This window comes from Ambystoma mexicanum, chromosome 11, assembly GCF_040938575.1.
Source record: "Ambystoma mexicanum isolate Mex_15411 chromosome 11, UKY_AmexF1_1, whole genome shotgun sequence".
Taxonomy (NCBI): Eukaryota; Metazoa; Chordata; class Amphibia; order Caudata; family Ambystomatidae; genus Ambystoma; species Ambystoma mexicanum.
The window spans coordinates 171,989,842-172,007,513 of NC_090934.1; the positions used below are offsets into that span (position 1 = coordinate 171,989,842).

Consider the following 17,672-nt stretch of genomic DNA (forward strand, 5'->3'; position numbering starts at 1 on the left):
ACTGTCTGTATCGAGTGGGGAAGCGTGAGTCGAGGGACTGTGCAGTGTGTGGGGTGCCTGAGACTGTGGGGCATTTTTTGCTTGGGTGCGAGAGACATGTTGTAGAGAGAGAATTGATGAGGATTCGCTTGTCTGCGCTGGGTGTGACTGAGATGAGTGGGAAGGCTTTGCTTGGAGGTGACGGGGTGAGATGCAGGAAGAGGAGTGTGTTGTTGGATTTTGTGAGGCAGACGGGGCGGTGGGAGGCGTTGTGAGTTTATGTGGGCTATGTGTTGATTGGTGGGTTGGTGCACATCATCCTTTTGGATGGGGAATCGCCTGCGTGGGTCCGCCCACGCTTTCAGTAATTAAGAAGAAGAAGAAGTTCCCAATCACAGAAGTGAAAGGGAACTGGCGCTGCAGGAACCAGCATGAAGGTGAAGTTAAGTGGGGTTTGTGTGTGCTGAGGGTGTGGGTGGGGGGTGTTATGGGTGTGTTGTGTGTGTGTGTGTGTTGTGTGAGAATGTGTGTGTTGGCAAATTATCGGGGCTGAAATGTCCAAAACAAAGTGTTCGAACTTTTGGTAATTCGAACATTTCGTTTTTGGATATTTCAGCCTCGATAATTTCCCCTTCGGTCAAATTACTGGAATTCTGAAATGCCTACATTAGTGCCCACATTAGTGTGTCATTGTCCCCACAGCATGCAGCTTTATGCAGCCTCCCCTTCCAATCACGCACCATTTGCACCGGTTTCATGTCCCAAGCAGCCTATAGAAATAAACACACATCCAGCACCTGCAAGATGGAACAGTGATTTTTTATACTAGCATGTTATCAGCATGGCTCGGCTTCGAATCCCGACTAGGGCAGGAGTTTAAAACCCACCAAGAACAGAAGATGCACCCTGGAACGGCACTCCGGGACACACAAAGTAAGGGTACCATGATGGTTGGCCCTGAAAAAGGGTCTGCCATACCTTTTTTAATTCCCGTCCACTTTGACCTCTGAAACCACCCCATATAGCGTCGTACCTAAAATTCCCCAACCAAAAAACAAACCCAGCACAGAGAGACCGGTTTTTCCAACCTGAAATTACCAATAGCACATCAAAGCTCTCTAGCGCTCTCCCTCTCGATCTGAAAAAGAAGAGGGGTTCCTGATCTGCCAGAGACCATGAAAATGGCAGCAGTGTGTGGTAGAACATATGTCACATCTGAGATTAGTGCATGCGCTTTTTTGCATTACCAGAACTCCCCTTTAATTCATGTTTGTTACTGGCCTGCACCGGGATCCGGAGAACAGAGATGGCCTTTGCTGGAAGTTGGTAATGGAAGCAAGATTCTATCGTCTTTAACTATTTTCTTGACCCTCCTATGCAAATTGAATTCCCTCGGGTCGATCCACTTGGATGGCTTTGCATCTTTAGATACCAGGATCACAGTAAGGGTGCAGTCAATGTTTCGGATTTCCCGGCTGCAGTGGCTAGACTTGGGCACTTCTACCATTATTATAGGGCAGTGGTGCACAACTCTGGCCGCTGAGGGCTGGAAATACGTCACATTTCAGGATATCCAACTAGAATATTCATGAGGTAAATTTGCATGCAATGGGTAATCATTTGAATATTCGGTGCTTCTGCAGAATGCCGGACTAGGTTATTGGACCAGAGTTGTGCACCATCTGGCCAGCTTGAAGGTTAGAAGTTGTAGCTTTGCACATTCCAACATATTTGAGCTTATTTCTATAATTGCAAAGCATTTAAAGTTCCATCATTGGATTATGTGCCCATTATAGAGATATGCAATGTGCTGACCAGCACCGCTCTCTCTACACGCTTTCTTCATAGACTATTTTCTTGACACGGTTCCTCTCGCAATGAAGCCCCGTTTGTCCCTTGCTAAATTGCAGAACCTCATTTCCCAGTGAATAGTTTGGGTTCACAAACTTCCTCCTTTTTGGTATTGCGCGGCATTCCTTTCATGAGGGTGATTTCTTGGAGAATATCTCTAACTCACGGGGGTGACTGGCTACATCCCAGTGGAACAGTTCTGCTTTCTCAGTACTCTCATGATTGAAACCCGCGCCTCCTTGGTTTTCAGGTCGATTGTCCCCTCTCCAGAATTTTGAAGCATTTTTTAGGACAGGAAACCCGTCATGCAAGCGACCACTATAACTAACGTACAATCTGCTCCTTTTGGTGTAAAATCTGGGTGCAGTGATACTCTGTGAATCTTTTGCCTTTTTGATCTATTTATATTAAGGTTTTGGGACCCTACTATTGCGCCGAGTTCAACGAAAATACCAATAATGAGGAGGGGTCTATGGTTACTGGGTGGGGACAAAAGGGGTAGCTTACTCTCCTGGAACTGGTAACGGCAATCTTGGTTCTCGTCCCTAAGAAATTATATTTGGAATATATAAGATGCACACTAGAATATTAGTATTGTAGCCAATTACATTTTATTTCGGAAAAGTTACTTTGATAGTCATTTATAAAGTGCCTGTACACAAGTTTTTCTAGGCGCGACAAGACAAGAAAGGGGGAAGACAATTGGAAACAAAACCACGATCTTACTAGGCCTTGTGTTGTTCAGATTGTGCAAGGGGAAGGGTGAGGAGAAGCAAAGATCAAGTAAGTGGCTGGTTCTAAGTAAGTGCTAGGAGGCAGGGTACTGTAGGGTTGCAGTTATAGTCCCTTGTGCACAGTAGGCCCAGAGGCAGTGGTAGGGGCTACTGGTCGTGAAGGAGCCTGGTCCCCATAAGGTTCAGAGGAAGGCCAGGTAACCAGTTTAGTGCAGCAGACAAGAATATCAGCAGAGGAGAGAGAGAGAGAGAGAGAGAGAGAGAGAGAGAGAGAGAGAGAGAGAGAGAGAGAGAGAGAGAGAGAGAGAGAGAGAGAGAGAGAGAGAGAGAGAGAGAGAGAGAGAGAGAGAGAGAGAGAGAGAGAGAGAGAGAGAGAGAGAGAGAGAGAGAGAGAGAGAGAGAGAGAGAGAGAGAGAGAGAGAGAGAGAGAGAGAGAGAGAGAGAGAGAGAGAGAGAGAGAGAGAGAGAGAGAGAGAGAGAAGAGAGAGAGAGAGAGAGAGAGAGAGAGAGAGAGAGAGAGAGAGAGAGAGAGAGAGAGAGAGAGAGAGAGAGAGAGAGAGAGAGAGAGAGAGAGAGAGAGAGAGAGAGAGAGAGAGAGAGAGAGAAGAGAGAGAGAGAGAGAGAGAGAGAGAGAGAGAGAGAGAGAGAGAGAGAGAGAGAGAGAGAGAGAGAGAGAGATTGCGAGATTGCGAGATTGCGAGATTGCGAGATTGCGAGATTGCGAGATTGCGAGATTGCGAGATTGCGAGATTGCGAGATTGCTTCCGGAACCCGAGGTGGTCCTGATAAAGTTTGAGAGAGAGGCAGGGAGGCACCAGCCGAGGAGAGAGTTGGAACTGCCCCCCTCACCCCCCCACTCTCAGCCTGGAGAAGCCTCTGACCCTGAGTGTTGGAGGTGGTTGAACGGAGGGCTTGAGAAGGAAAGTGTTTAGGAAGAGAAAGTTCAATGTAGTGTGGTCCCAGGCCCCAGAAAGTCTTGTGGACAATGCAGAGGGTCTTGAACTTGATCCTTGCAGCCATCGGGAGCCAATGGAGAGATTTGAGGACTGGAGAGATGCATCCCTTGACTTGAGGCCAAGGACGAGTCTTGCAGTCCTTTTCTGGATTAGTTGCAGAGGGTAATGAGTAGAGGCAGGCAGATTTAGAAAGAGGCTGTTGCAGTAGTCCAGCCTAGAGCGAACCAGGCCTCTGGAGACGGTGAGCTTCTGGGGGAAATTGAGAAAAGAATACCTCAGTGGAAGTGCAGAAGTATTACATAAAACAGAGAACCAAACCGCAAAAGAAAAGAAAAGAAACAAACTTGTTAAGTTACAAATAAGACATTATAAAACTATACATTGAAAGTGATCAATACTTAGTGTGCCAACCATTCCTTAACAGCAGATAAACCATTGAAAGTAGGATTATTTCTACAAATTGCTTCTGTTTTTTAACGCGTGTTTTAGTAATGTTACACAATGACCTCACAATTGTAGGGGTGTCCGCCCGTAATCAATAGTCAATGGCAGGTTTGCATTTATTAAAACGTAATGGTTTTCGTTACAGGGATTAGGTAACGGCTCCACAGTTTGGTGTGACCAAAGTAGGTACCCAGGAATTTTACCGGTTACGATTGTCATGCGTTTCCTGCTAGTTTTTAAGGCATGTTTCATCCTCCCATTGGGATTACAACTAATAATATTTTGGCTCAAAGAAATAAGAAGGCACATTAATATTACAAAAGCACTGTTTGATATGATTTAGCCAATTAATCAATGCTGGGGTTGCTTCTGATGTTGGATTGTGGTTCAAAATAGATTTGGTTAAGGATAGCTGTACCAACCTTCTCCATTTTGTTAATGCTGGGATCCCAATCTAGATGGTGATTGCATGGAGAATATCCGAGACGAGCTGAGGTGGATACATACCTGTGGAACAATTGTTTTCTTGATAACCTTTTAGGATCTATTGCCCTTCTCCAGGACACATATTTAGAACCGGAAAGGCGCCATGTAAGCAACCACTATAACGCTGGTATATTTTTTTGGGATGTAAAATCTGGGTACAGAGGTACTTTGTTGGAAGATGGTGGCTGATTTTTGCAATCTTTGCTTTCTCCTTCAAACATTTTGGCAACCTACCCCTGAACGAAACCTATAATGATGAGGGGAGCATGGCAACTAGATGGGGAGAAAGGTACTACTCAAACTAACCCGTCCCATTTTAGCATCTAACGGCAATCTGTTTTTGGTGTTCTTTAATACTATGCCCATTACCACTATGCAAAATGGAAGCTGCACACTAGAATATTGGTATTGTAGTCCTTTATTTCACTGACACTCATTTTGGCGCAAGTACTCTTTTATTGTCAAATTTCTATTAGTAATGACACAATTTTATAAAGGGCTTCTTGTCCGGTTGCTCATGATTCTTTTTCAAGCATGTTTCATCTCTGAATGAGGAAAGGCTGAATTGGGTCTAGCAAGATTTGCAACTGTGACTGCAAGTTTCTCACAGCTATCTGGGGTGAGCACAGAGCTTTGAGCTATCTCATTGGTACTGCTCGGATTACTTATTGGTAATCTTCATTACTCCTTGTCTCAGTACTCCCCTAATGAGGCTCTGCCTCCCATACAGAAACCTTTTTCCTACTTCTCCACAATCCTCAGTTCATAGCAAGAGCAGACCGGGCATGGGCCCGTCCACACCACAGGAGGGTGCGGAGGGTCAGCAGCACTGTGACTAGGAAGAGTAGGACTAGGTTTAATGAACATTTCCCCTCTTCCTCATCCCAGTACTCCCACTTTTTTCTGGCTTGGGTATGCCTCATTGGGAAGTGCCCAAAGAAAGAAAGAAAGAAAAGTATGTTGAATAGACTGCTTTTTAGTTTGGGCTATTAGGTGGCGCTGAAAGCACTATCTTTAAGTTGAAACTATTGCTATTAACATAGGTGCTTCAAATGTGGCCTTTGAATGAGGGTCTGTAATGCTTTTCCAATGGAGCTGACATTGGAAGAGGGATACACAGTTGTTAGGGTATTGATTCCCTGCCATTCCCTTCCCCTAGTCATGCTAATCCCCACGGCTAATGTCACCCATTCCTGCCTATCTCAAAACCTCTTGATCTCTTCCATGGAGGCAGCCATCTTGGATGACAGTCTCTAAGGAAGCTCTCTGGAAATGAGCCGAAAATAGTGGCCATCTTTGAATAGGAAAGATACCATGCATCTTCCAAATAAAGATCATGTGAGTATAATCTATTTTTAAAATAGCTAAAGTAACTTACTTTAATTTACTGTTCCTCGTCCTTATTAAATCAGTTTTGATATGTATCCATGTCTTAAAATACAAAATCAGCAGTGTTGTGATACATGTCATGAAGTGTTCACACTCTTATTGGCTCAATGAATGCCTCTGCTAGCTGAGGAGGGTCATGCAGATGCTTGCCCTGCAATCTGACGGGTTGTGCTCGATTTAACACATAAATTGTCGCTCCACCTCTATTTTTTGTCCGTCAATGCATTCCTTTTCCATTGTTTTCCTTCACCTCTGCTTTTTAGCCAACTATAAAGTGTTCAAATAAGAAACCTGCAGTAAGACCTGAAACTCCACAATGCTCACATCGGAGAGGATCTTGGGCCTTTAGCCCTGTAATCCTCCCCGTCTTGAGCGCTCTCCTTCTGTGTGTTTGCAGGATTCACTTGTATTTAGGATTGTAGCTCCATGCCGTGTTGTTGACAGCGGGGAGCTCAAAATCAGAATTGCAAGCAAAATCCTGCGTCCTTCGAATGCACAGAGGACAGTCGATGTCCTGTGTGTTCGCAGGACTTTGCTTGCACTTCGGATTTCTAGCTCGCCGCTGCCAGCATTCCATCAGCGGGTAGCTCGAAAAGCAAAGTCCTGCGAACACGCAGAGGACAGTACTTAAGGACAGTACTCACAGATTTTGAGCACTGTCCTATGTGTGTTTTGTCAAATGAAATGACATCTGTATTTATTGTATTTAGATTTATCAAGAACTTTATAATCCTACAAATTCACTTGATTAATATAGCATTTAAAAGCAATTGGTATATTAAATATTCATAGACATACAGTACATTTAAACATAAAACATTCATTCTTATACAAGTATAAAATATGTCATCAATTCATTTAATTTCATGTGGTACCTGTGTTCGATCAATGAAATTTAACAGGTCTGGAAGCGTTTCTGCACTTCCTTCCAGACCCTATAAAGTGCTAAGGGCATTGCCACGATTCAGTGTTCAGGCAATAGGCCCAGAACTCAGTAGATTTAATGGCCTTGCTTCTATACACATTTTCTCAGTGTGGTCATGTATAACGTCCCTAAACACGGGCATTCAGTCAACAGATGTTTAAGCGATTTCCTGATTTGTCTGAATACAAATTCTGCAGAATCTTGCTTCATGTGGCATCTTCCACCTAGCCCCATGTGTAGCTCAGACTGGAAGCTGGTTGATGCGCATCTGCAGGCGAAAAACTACGAACAGCGGGGCCCGGACAAAGTAATAGGTACCGCTGAGGTTTCAGATACTTATGAATTACCTGAGCCACCACTGGATACAAAACGAAGTTGTGATAAATGCTTGTAATTAAGCCATTACCATTTCATCACTTTGTGTCCCAAAGCGCCTTTTTAATACGTAAAAGTGGCACGTCTCTCAAAATCCGGATACCAATTTATCATGGAACACAGATCCTCAAATAACCCCACAAATGGGTTAATCCTGGTTGGGACCTTCACTACGGCATACCAGTTAGCAATTTTCGCCAATGAGGGGCTTCAGGGAGAAATTCTTGTCCTCAGAAATAATTCACTCCTGCATTTTAAGAGCAGAGATTTTAATTGGACCAAACCGAACTCCAGGCGAATATACTCGATAGAAGTGGTCTGGGCTAAGCCCAGAACACATTGCCAAAAATACCCTTTAACTATATCCATTTCACTTCACATCCGTAAGGGTTAAGGTCTTTAGCCTAGACAAAATCGAGGGACAAAACCACGGTTTATATAAAACCGTGCCCCTCACAGAAAATCCTGTATGTTTACTCTGGTGTTTACAATCAGGTGAGTATTTGCTTGGCTCTTCTGTTCTTGGATTCAATTATAGCATTGTATTTACCACTACCGACATTTCCAGGCCTAGATATTTATAGGTATCCGTGTATTCGATGTTCCCCAGACCCGTGTTTAGTATTTGTCTGTTCACCTTCTTTCGTGACACCAGCATAGTTTTTGTTTTACTTGGATTTACAGACAGTCCTTGCTCAAGAAAGTGACAGCACAGTTCATTCATTACAGATTTGATGGCACTCAGCAAATGGTCAAATACCACCAAATCGTCTGCGTAAAGCATTGCAGACAGTACAGTGTTATTTTCGGCTGACATTTAGCACTTTTTGCCAAGCGGGCTAACAAATCAAAGATATACATGTTAAAGAGCAAGGGTGCAAGCATGCACCCTTATTGATTCGCAGTGGTCTATACAGTGCCCGGCTGTAGTCCAGGTGAATCTGGGCTGTTGTCTCACCACTATCTCCTGTACCCAACTAGGGCAATCCCCACCTTCTCGATTTATTCCATCGAATTTTACGATAACTTGGTCGAAAGCCGACCTGAGGTCAACAAACGTTCTATAAACAGAGGGTGCATTCACCTGTGTGATTAGTGTCCAGAAGTCGGATGTTATGCACTGTACTTGACCCCGTGCGGAAACCTGTTTGAAAGGGATGTAGTATGTTGTTTTCAGTGACCCATGATTGTAAATGCAATACTGGGACTAGTATCGACATCTTCCAAGAACCAGCGATCTTACAGTCCACACATACATTACGGAACAGACTACACAGTAAACCCGATCAGCACGGCTGCAGATAGCCCATTTGGTCTACCCTACCGGTACTATTAGCAAATCGGGCCAACCATGTCTCAAATTCGCCGGGTGTGGAATCAATCAAAATAGAATGGACCCCCTGCTGGGACTGCAATTGCAACACAGTGCAGTCTTTTTGTATGTTATGATCAGACCACGCCAGTCTGTATCTGCCATGGTTCCTTTTGAATCCACCCGGGCCTCTCCTCCTACAATTTGGGTTTTCTACATTCCATACAAAGCTGAGCGCTGCGTGATCACTGTAAGCCCCTTTTACAGACGTTTAGACAGACCACTCTTTCTAACAAGGACATATTACCACAAAGATGGTCAAGAGTACCTCGATTTTTGTCCCAGCGACCAGGTGTGCCGGCCCAGAATTTCGCCAGTCGTTCTCCCATTCAGAATTTCCATTCCCTCAAGAAACCCAACCACCTATGACCCACCCCCTCATGTTTACTTCCTTTAGTTCCATTGAACTGTCCACCGCTATGGTCTTATATATATTGGCTGAACAGTAGTCCCTGCATCTGGCATTTAAGTTGCCGCCCAATATGATAAGATTATAGAAAGGGTCCTTCACCCAATCAAAGAATCAATGTATACAAAAATGTCCTCAGATGCATATCCGCTGGAAGGGTCATATACATTCATTACCAATAAGTGGTTACACTTAATATGCCCTTCTGAGCCTATTGGGGTGATAAGCGAAGAATTAAATTCCTGTTTCACCCCAATGATTAGCCCACCGAAAGGGTATACTTTGATCCCCTTCTTGGCCAAAGACTGATGTTTAACAAAACCATCCACCAAAAAGAGTGCAGTCGACCCTGTTTCCTGTAACATGAACCCGGTGTAGTTGAGTAGGAAGTTTAAACAAGGGCCTTTCTCTGGGAAGTGAGAATGGTCTCTAGTATTCCAAGAGGCCATAGTGCATTTTCACTTTCTCACACCCTCAGAGACAGGCAGCATGCTCTTCAACCACCGCCATCCAGCCACATTATCAAGTGCAGTTGGGGCGGCTACCTATTTAGATGTACCATGTAAAGGAGTTGTCTAGGAATGTCTGCAGTGGGCACAAAAAGGCCCCACTTCGACCTTATCAGGCACCCTATCCAATTCGTACCCCAAAAATTCCAGCGGTACAGTTTCGGCTGTAATAAGCGAAGCAGTCATAGGTAGATAACAATGTACTCCTGTCATATCACCTGATGCAAACTTCACGGGTTCTATGACCTCGAAATCACAGGAATTTAGAATGCGCAATGAGGGAATTTTGGCAAAGGTTCTCAAATGTTCAGATCTGTTAACATGCCCTTTAGGGCGTGAGGAACACGTGTTTCAAATTGTTACTATACAAATACCCTGAACCAGGGGTGCCCTCGTGTTTTGTTGTAGAGGGAGCCAAGCAGTCAATTCCACTCGACCCCATAGGTACCCTCGGGTCCCCTATTTGCTTCTTAGTCCTCCTACAGTCATGTGTGACAACATTAACAAATACATTTTTACTGACTTCGAAGGTGTCCAAATCTGACTCGCAAGCATCATTGTCCTTCAGAAGCCAACTGGTCAGCATCCCCACGGATTATTGCTGTCTTTTTACTTTCAGACTTCCTTTTTCTTTTCGGCTCTTCTGTTTTTGGTTTTTAGCAGTAAAAATCGTAGAATTTAGTGGGAGAATGAAGCGTTGCTAGATACTGGTACAAGTAGACATTTGGTAGCCAAACATTTCTTTAGGCTAGCATTCTTTGCTTGTGGGTCAGGTAATTTAGGGGTGATTGGGCTGTTTCCTCATCTTGACCATTCTGCTCCTCATTATCGTGGTCCAAGATGACCATTGGTGTAATATAACATGGCTGCAATGGTTGGCCACTAGTATTACCCCCATCGGACCCAGAGGCACTCGACTGCCCCTGAAATGGGATTCAAGTTCATACATATGAATTCCCTGCTTCTTTACATCTTCGTGGACGCGGCCACACCACTTTAGTAAACCAAGTGGCCGTACTGATCCCTGTTGCTCAAGTTGGATTTGCTTGCCAACTCCTCACTGCCACCTTCAGAAGAATACTCAAAATTATCCCATTCATCTCCCAATTGAGGCGATGGCAAAGAAGAAAATATCTTGGGAGACACTGACGGGCTTTGGGTGGATGTCTTCTCAGATGGTATACTAGTAATTGTGGTCGCCAAGCCCTCCGTTTCCTCCTTCACAGGCAAGGGCTTTGGGATAAATTCACCGGGATCGTTTTTCATTTTGAGGGTGGGCTGCATTGCATAATGACAGACTTAATTTCAACAGGGATTTAGCATTGATGTCTTCAAATGATCGATTTAAGCCAGTAGTTGGGTCAGCCACAGGCGTCCCATCGGGCTGAACGCCTTGGTTGCCTTTCCTGAAATGGTTTTGGCAGGTTTGAAGTATTCGGTTATTTGACAGCCACAATCCAGTTCACCTGCGTTGACAAACTAGGAGTTTCACTCTCCACATGCCACTTTCACACTGGCTCGGCTCCCGCATCTCACGATTCCCGGCTGTACGGTAACAGTTTGTTTTACCATACGGCTTTGCTTTTTGGAGGTTATAGTTTTTGGTTTTGAAAGGAACTTTTACCAGCATTTCTAAGAAAGAGAAGACTATTCCCCCACCACAGCAGGAAAGAATGGAAAACATATTGCCTTATTTCGTTATCCTGTACTGATGCTCCGAGGGCAGTCACAGAGCTGCTACAGTGGCCCACCAAATCAGCGATACTGCTAATAAAGATCCCACACACGGGAGCACGAATGAACATTCCTCGCCACACTCCATGTCCGGTTATGGCTTTTTGAGGAAGGAAAGAAGGGCAGACTCTCTGGTAATCCACACAAAACACTCTTCGCCACACAAACAAGTCATAAAGACACACAAAAACAAAACTGTGTGACAATGCTAAAATCAATGTCCATGCTTCCAGAATAAATTAACTGCTTGTAGAAGTGCCTTCTTACCGCTTGGGAACTGTCATTTAAACATTCCACCTGCTTGAGGAATAGTAAGCAAGCATTTATGTTGGTTTAGGGCAATTTTGACCTGGCTCAGAGGCCCCCTTTTCTCAGCAAGCTAGGGCGGGGTTTTCATGTGTTCTGAAGTGCAAAGACCGCATAACAGAGATGCAAGGTGCGGCTGGTGAGTATTGCAGTTAGGGCAGGAAAGCCCTGGGACAAGTTTGAAAGTTACACTTGATTTTTTGTATCATTGATTAGCCATCTCCTCGATTGAAACATAGAGCTTAAATGTTCCATCTTCCCCTCGCCACTGCGTGAGCAAGGTGTCTTCCCTCACCCACCAGTTGACTGTGACCCGACGAAGACATGAGGTTGAACTCTTGTTGTGTCTTCACCTGAAGACACGGAACCCTGCACTTCCAATCTTATTGGCTTGCTTGTGCAGCAGTGGTCTCTGGTGTAGCGCTTTCCTGCAAGGGACACTCTTAGAGCAGGCTCTACAAGCATCTTGTTTTCTCCTTGGCAGGAGAAAACTCAGGATCTCGGGGGCTGCTTTTTTTTCCAATCTGCAGGCATCGCTGGCCAATCTGGAGGCTTGCCAGCATTTTAGGCTCCTGTCTAACCCACTAAACACCAGGACAGCAATGCCCCATGCTATCTCTGTGCCTTTGCTGCGGCTCCAAGGCTGAACCCCACTAATTGGACACGCATAGATTAAGAAAAACCAACCTTGGACTTTTGTAAGTGTAGGTCGGCAGTACGGCCAGCTGCGCTTAGGATGTGACCATGAAGGATGAAGTGCTAGAGGGGAGGCTGAGGAACTGAGGGACAGAGGCGAGTTAGAGGCGAGGGGACGGGGGGTTGAGGGGGAAGTTAGCTTTGCTACCTAGGATAGATGGCTGGGTTGAGCGAATGCTGGTGACTGAGCACAGAATGCAATCTATACGTCCTATGTTTTAATCCCATTTTGGTGGAATCAGGATTTCATCTATCTGTGATTGTCTGAATTTTGGTCAATCATGTTTTGGGATATTTTGTTTGTTTTTAGTAGCGCAGAGGTGAAGCATATGTATTTTCTTGCATGCGCAGTAGCAAACGCTCTTTTGGTTGCTAGCTTATCTTGCAGCAAAGCAGAGCCCAGAACTGATTACTTGAAGTTGCGGGCGCTTCTGATTTGGTGCATTTTGTTGCATCTCTTCGGATTGTTTGAGTACCATATGTTGGAGACGACACAACACTTGTAGGTATTTGGTTATTTGCCAACCCATTGATTGACCATGTGTATAAAGTATTTGGTATTTCGCAGGCACGGTTATTAGATGCCCACAAAAGCCCAAACTGTTGGTCTTTGCCAATGCTTGTTTTTTCTTTGTACGTGACTTTGAGAGGCTGCAAGCTACCTCTCCTCTAGTTAAGATGCTAAAGATCTTTCATTTTAATCTGATTTTATCTGATCTGTTTAGAATTGATGTATGATGATTACTGTAAATTGATTTTATATTTTAGCTTCAAGAATGGATTGTGAATGTATGACTGTTTTTATATGTATTGTTTATTTTTTGAAAGAAGGCAACCAAGGAACCAATGCAGAAACGCCCAAATTGTGCTATGGAACAACAGAACCACAGAGCACTAAGGTTTGGCCGTGGACAGCACCCCTACACTAAAGGAACCATCCCTAGGGTTGCCCACATTTAGCTTGTAGAGTGTAATAAAGGTATTGGGGTCCAAGTAGCGGCCCTGCAAATTTCATGTAAAGGAACACCCTGAGCGTCCGCCCAGAAAACAGCCATACTCCTTGTGGAACGACCCTGCACCCCCCAAAGGGACCAAAAGCCCACAGGCCACGTATGCCATGGAGTTAACTGTCCTAATCCAGCGATGGAAACAAACTGCGCATTCTCCCCACGACTGTCCAACCGCTGCAACAATTCCCTCCTGGCAAGATCGGCCAGGATAGACTGTCTTGACATCTAGAGCATGCCAAGCCACTTCTTCCGGGGACAGGGGGTCTGGAAAAAAGGACCACCTGTGACAAATCGGGCAGGATGTGAAGAAAGGTGGGATGACAAAGATGAGCTTCGATCACTCCCAACCGTCGCACAGAGGTGATTGCAATCAGGAATGCCGTCTTGACTGTAAGGTGCTTAACATCAATGAGGTCAATTGGCTCAAAGGGGTCTGACTGAAGAAACCGCAAGACCAGGGGTAGATCCCAAGGGGGGTGGGGTGGATAACGAACACAAAGCAGGCAGAGAATAAGCCAGGCTCTTAAGGAACAGGCTTACCGGGCCCAAATCTAGCAGAAGAACCCCGGAACCCTCCAATAGAGCCTTCAATATCACTCACTGGGCTCAAAGTGGTAACCGCCAGCCCTTTATCAAGCCCATCCTGCAAAAACTGTAAAACATCCAGAACACCACAACCCAGAGGGGGGAGCCCGGTAGCCTCACACCAGCAGAGAAAATGGGCCCAGCGCTTATCATAGGCCCTCCGGCTACTAGACCGCCTGGAAAGTAGAATGGTCTCCACCACTGGTGCCGAGAAGCCCAAGGCCAACAACCTTTGCCTCTCGGGAGCCAATCAGACCACTGGATCACAGGAAAACCCAACCCCAGACCCGCCCAAAGAGAGCAAGGCCAACTGGGAATCTTCCAAGCCTCCTGTACCGGAGACCCAGTAGCGATGGGAACTACCCCCTGCGAGGCTAAAAAGGAACCACCAAGATCACCAGGGAAGAGCTCTGGTGCATCTTCTTAACCACCCTGGGAATGGGTGCGATAGGAGGGAACCCCGAAACAACTTGACATTTTGAGCCATCCACCCCTCCCCGCCCCCCACACCGATGGAAACCGAGAGCAAAACTGGCGTACCTTTGCTGAGGAAGGCGGCGCAAATAGATCCAGCACTGTGAGTACCGAACCAGCGACAAATCCCTGGAGATACCTAATCGGATAACGCCAACTCCTGGGAATCAGGAAACGCCTTGCGAAGAGGATCCACCACCACGTTGTCCTGAATGTGAACCACCTCTAGGGACAGCAAGTGCTGCTTTGCCCAGGTCCCGATACACCCCGCCAGAGAATTCATGGCCCTCGACCCACAAACCCCCCACGCCCCTGATTGTTGACCTGGCCCAACGCCACTACCCCTGCAGGACTGAAGCAAAGCACAGGAGAGCCCGATGAATGGCCACCACCTGCCTCCAATTCGATGACCGATGGAGCCCCTCCAGGTCCCACCGCCCCCTGCCTGACAGAGGCCCCCCCCAACCTGTGCAACTGGCATCAGTGGTAAGAATGACCTGGGGGGGACGATTCAACTTCACCCTCCTCCGAACGGAGGACCTGGGCAACCACCAACCGAGAGTCTCCCGCAAATAACGTGAAATCGGGACCCGGTACTCAAGGGACTGGGAAGAGGGGGACCAGTGCCTCAGGAGATGTAGCACCAGGGGGTGCAGGCAACCGGAAAAACAGAAGAAGCAATGTGCCCCTGCACCACCGAGGGACTTCGAAGGGCCTTGGAAAGCACCGCCTGGAGATGAAACGCCCTGGCCTAGGGGAGAAGGAATCTCCCAATCCTGGTGCAGAACTGCGCCCCTATAAACACCAGATCCTGGATTAGATGAGATTTCCCCCAGTTGATCAGGAAGTCCCACTCCTGGAGCGACTGACAGACCCGGAAAAGATGAGCTTGAACAGTACAGCAGAGTTCCGACTTGATCAGGCAGGGGAAAAGCTGCATCCCCAGCAGATTCAAATGAGCCCTCAATGGCACCGCCAGCTTTGTAAAAACTCCGTGCAGATTTCAATCCAAAGGGAAGGACTAAGAACTGATCATGGACCCAGCCCCCCACCACCCTCTACAGAGAACCGAAGGAACTCTGGAGATGGGACTGGTGAACGGGAACATAATGGGCGTCCTGGAGATTGAAAGAGACCAGCCAGTCCCCCCGCTGGACCTGGGAAATTAACTTTTGCAGCGTCTCCACCCAGAACCAAACCCCCCGCCCCCCTGACAAACGTATTGCAGTCCTTCAAGTCCAAAATCCGGAAGAACTTTCCCTGGGGCTTTGGAACCAAGAAGACCCCTGAGTAGGACCCCCAGGCCCCACTGGGCTCTGGGCATGCGCACTATGGCCCCTTTCAGCAGGAGCTCGGCTATGGGAGATGACATGGCAGCCTTCTTGAATGGGTCTCTGGGCAGAGCAGTCCTGGTCAAAGAGGACTGAGGAGGAGGGACCAGAAAATCGATCGGTCCCGGAAGTCTGCAGAGCCCAAGCATTTGAGGACCACTTTTCACACATTGGCAAAAACTGCTGAAGTCGATCCGTCCCCACCACCCTCAATTGTCAGGGCTTCTGATGGGTGACTGTCGTCTTTGAATGCTTAGTACAGGGACGAAACCCCCAGGAGCGACCTGACCAGCTACCAGAGCCTGGCTGCAAGGCACAGCCCCTGAAGACCGTCTACCATGGGACGCAGTCCTTTCTTCCAGTGAGTCTCGGAAAAGTTTGCTTCCCACAAAAGGAAGTTTGAGAGGCAGCCTTCTGGGAGCCGTCTGATTTCCAGTCCCGTAAATGAAGATGACATTGAGCAGAAATGCAATCCCCCATGGCCACGGCAGTGCCTCTGACGCCATCAAAGGAAAGTTCAGGAACGAGCTGAACCTGACGCTGCATGTCTGCAAGCACTGGGGCACAATCAGCGCCATGTTCCATTGCCTTACGGAGAAGCTTGAAACCACCTCTGCCCTATAATAGCCATAGACATTAGCCTGCAGTGCCAGATGGGATCCTACATGAGCCGCCTTCAGTGCGGCATTCGCCCTACGGTCCACTGGGTCCCGAAGAGCCGCATCCTCTGGATCCACGAACGAACGCCCCACAGAACTGGCCAAGATATCGTCCACAGTCACTGCCTCAGGAAGGAAGTTCTCCGCTCCCACCCCCTTCAAACAAGGCATGGAGATGCACTCTGGGTCCTTCCACTCCTGCAGAACCTTTGCCTGGATAGATCGGGGGAAGGCCCAGTATCGGGGTGTGCTTGTACTGCCGGATTTTAATTTCAGAAGAGCAAACCCCCTCCACAAGGATCGAAAAAAGCCCATGGCGTCCCAAACCTGGGAAATGACGGCATCCTCTTCATTTCTGGACAGGTACTTCCCTTCAGCCTCCTCGTTGGATTCTGAGTCGGAGGAGGACCACCACCACCACCAAGTTCTGTGTTTCCGCCTGGCACCTTCTTGCTCCTCAAATGGCCTTCTTCATGAGATCTTTAATTTCCCTCTTGGACAAAGAAAATTCCAGGTCAGGACTGGCACAGTCCCCAGGAGAGTCCACATTCTTCCGTTTTATCCTGATCGTTTCCCCATCTGGGCAGCAAAGCAGGAAGACTCACAAGCCTGCCGGCGTGGGTATCCGGAGCATGCCTCCACGTTCAACTCGACCGCAAGCCCTACAGGGAGCTCGGGAGCCACCATCTTACCAGGAGCACACTGCTGCCCTGCTGGAGACGCCATCCGGAAGACTGCAACGTTGCTCGCCAGAGTCCCGGTCCCGTGAGATCCAGTACCTGTCGAAGGCAGGAGAAAAAGACCTGTGGATTGTGGGTAAGTAGGTTTATACCTCCAAGAATAAGAAAACAAGTTTCTCTATGGGAGGCAGAGCCCCATAGGTGAGTACTGGGACAAGGAAGAGGGACGTGAGGTAATTTATTTTCGAGCAAGCACGATGAACTCTCACCTCCCCGCCTTCTGATCCCTACCCAGTGGTCGAAGTGTACAGTAAGAAGTAGTGGAACTATGCTCCCTCTCGGCCTGCCCCCTGCTCCCCAGAAACCCCATCACCACAGGCAGTCCAAACCCTCAAACACACCTGCTATTTAAGGGAACGTTCAGTGCAGTGCACTGAAGTGCAAGCTTCAACTTCTTCCTACACTTTCATTTTAAAACAAAACCATTCCAGAACGGTTTCTTTTTAAAATACAAGTATAGGAACAGTGAAACTTAAAAATAAGAAGTATAGGAGCACCGCTCCCGCCCATTTTGACCTCTGCCCCTACCCCCACCCAATATTATCTCCTGGGTTGGCCAGGTTATATGTTAAAAGGGAGCTTCTGATATGGGGCACCCTGCACTTTGAACATTCGACTCCTGTTGCAGGGCTGACGCAGCCCTTCATCCCTGTGAGGTCGATTAATAGAGTACTATTAAAATGGGTAACAATAACCTTACAGCGCTTA

At 47.0% G+C, this 17,672-nt stretch overlaps 1 protein-coding gene across 1 annotated transcript in view; it reads left to right on the plus strand.

Annotated features, from left to right (window-relative positions):
* The window catches only part of LOC138503179 (glutathione S-transferase 3, mitochondrial-like), a 91,948-nt gene that overhangs the window by 13,329 nt on the left and 60,947 nt on the right, over positions 1-17,672 (plus strand). The gene's annotated exons all lie outside the window — the stretch shown is intronic.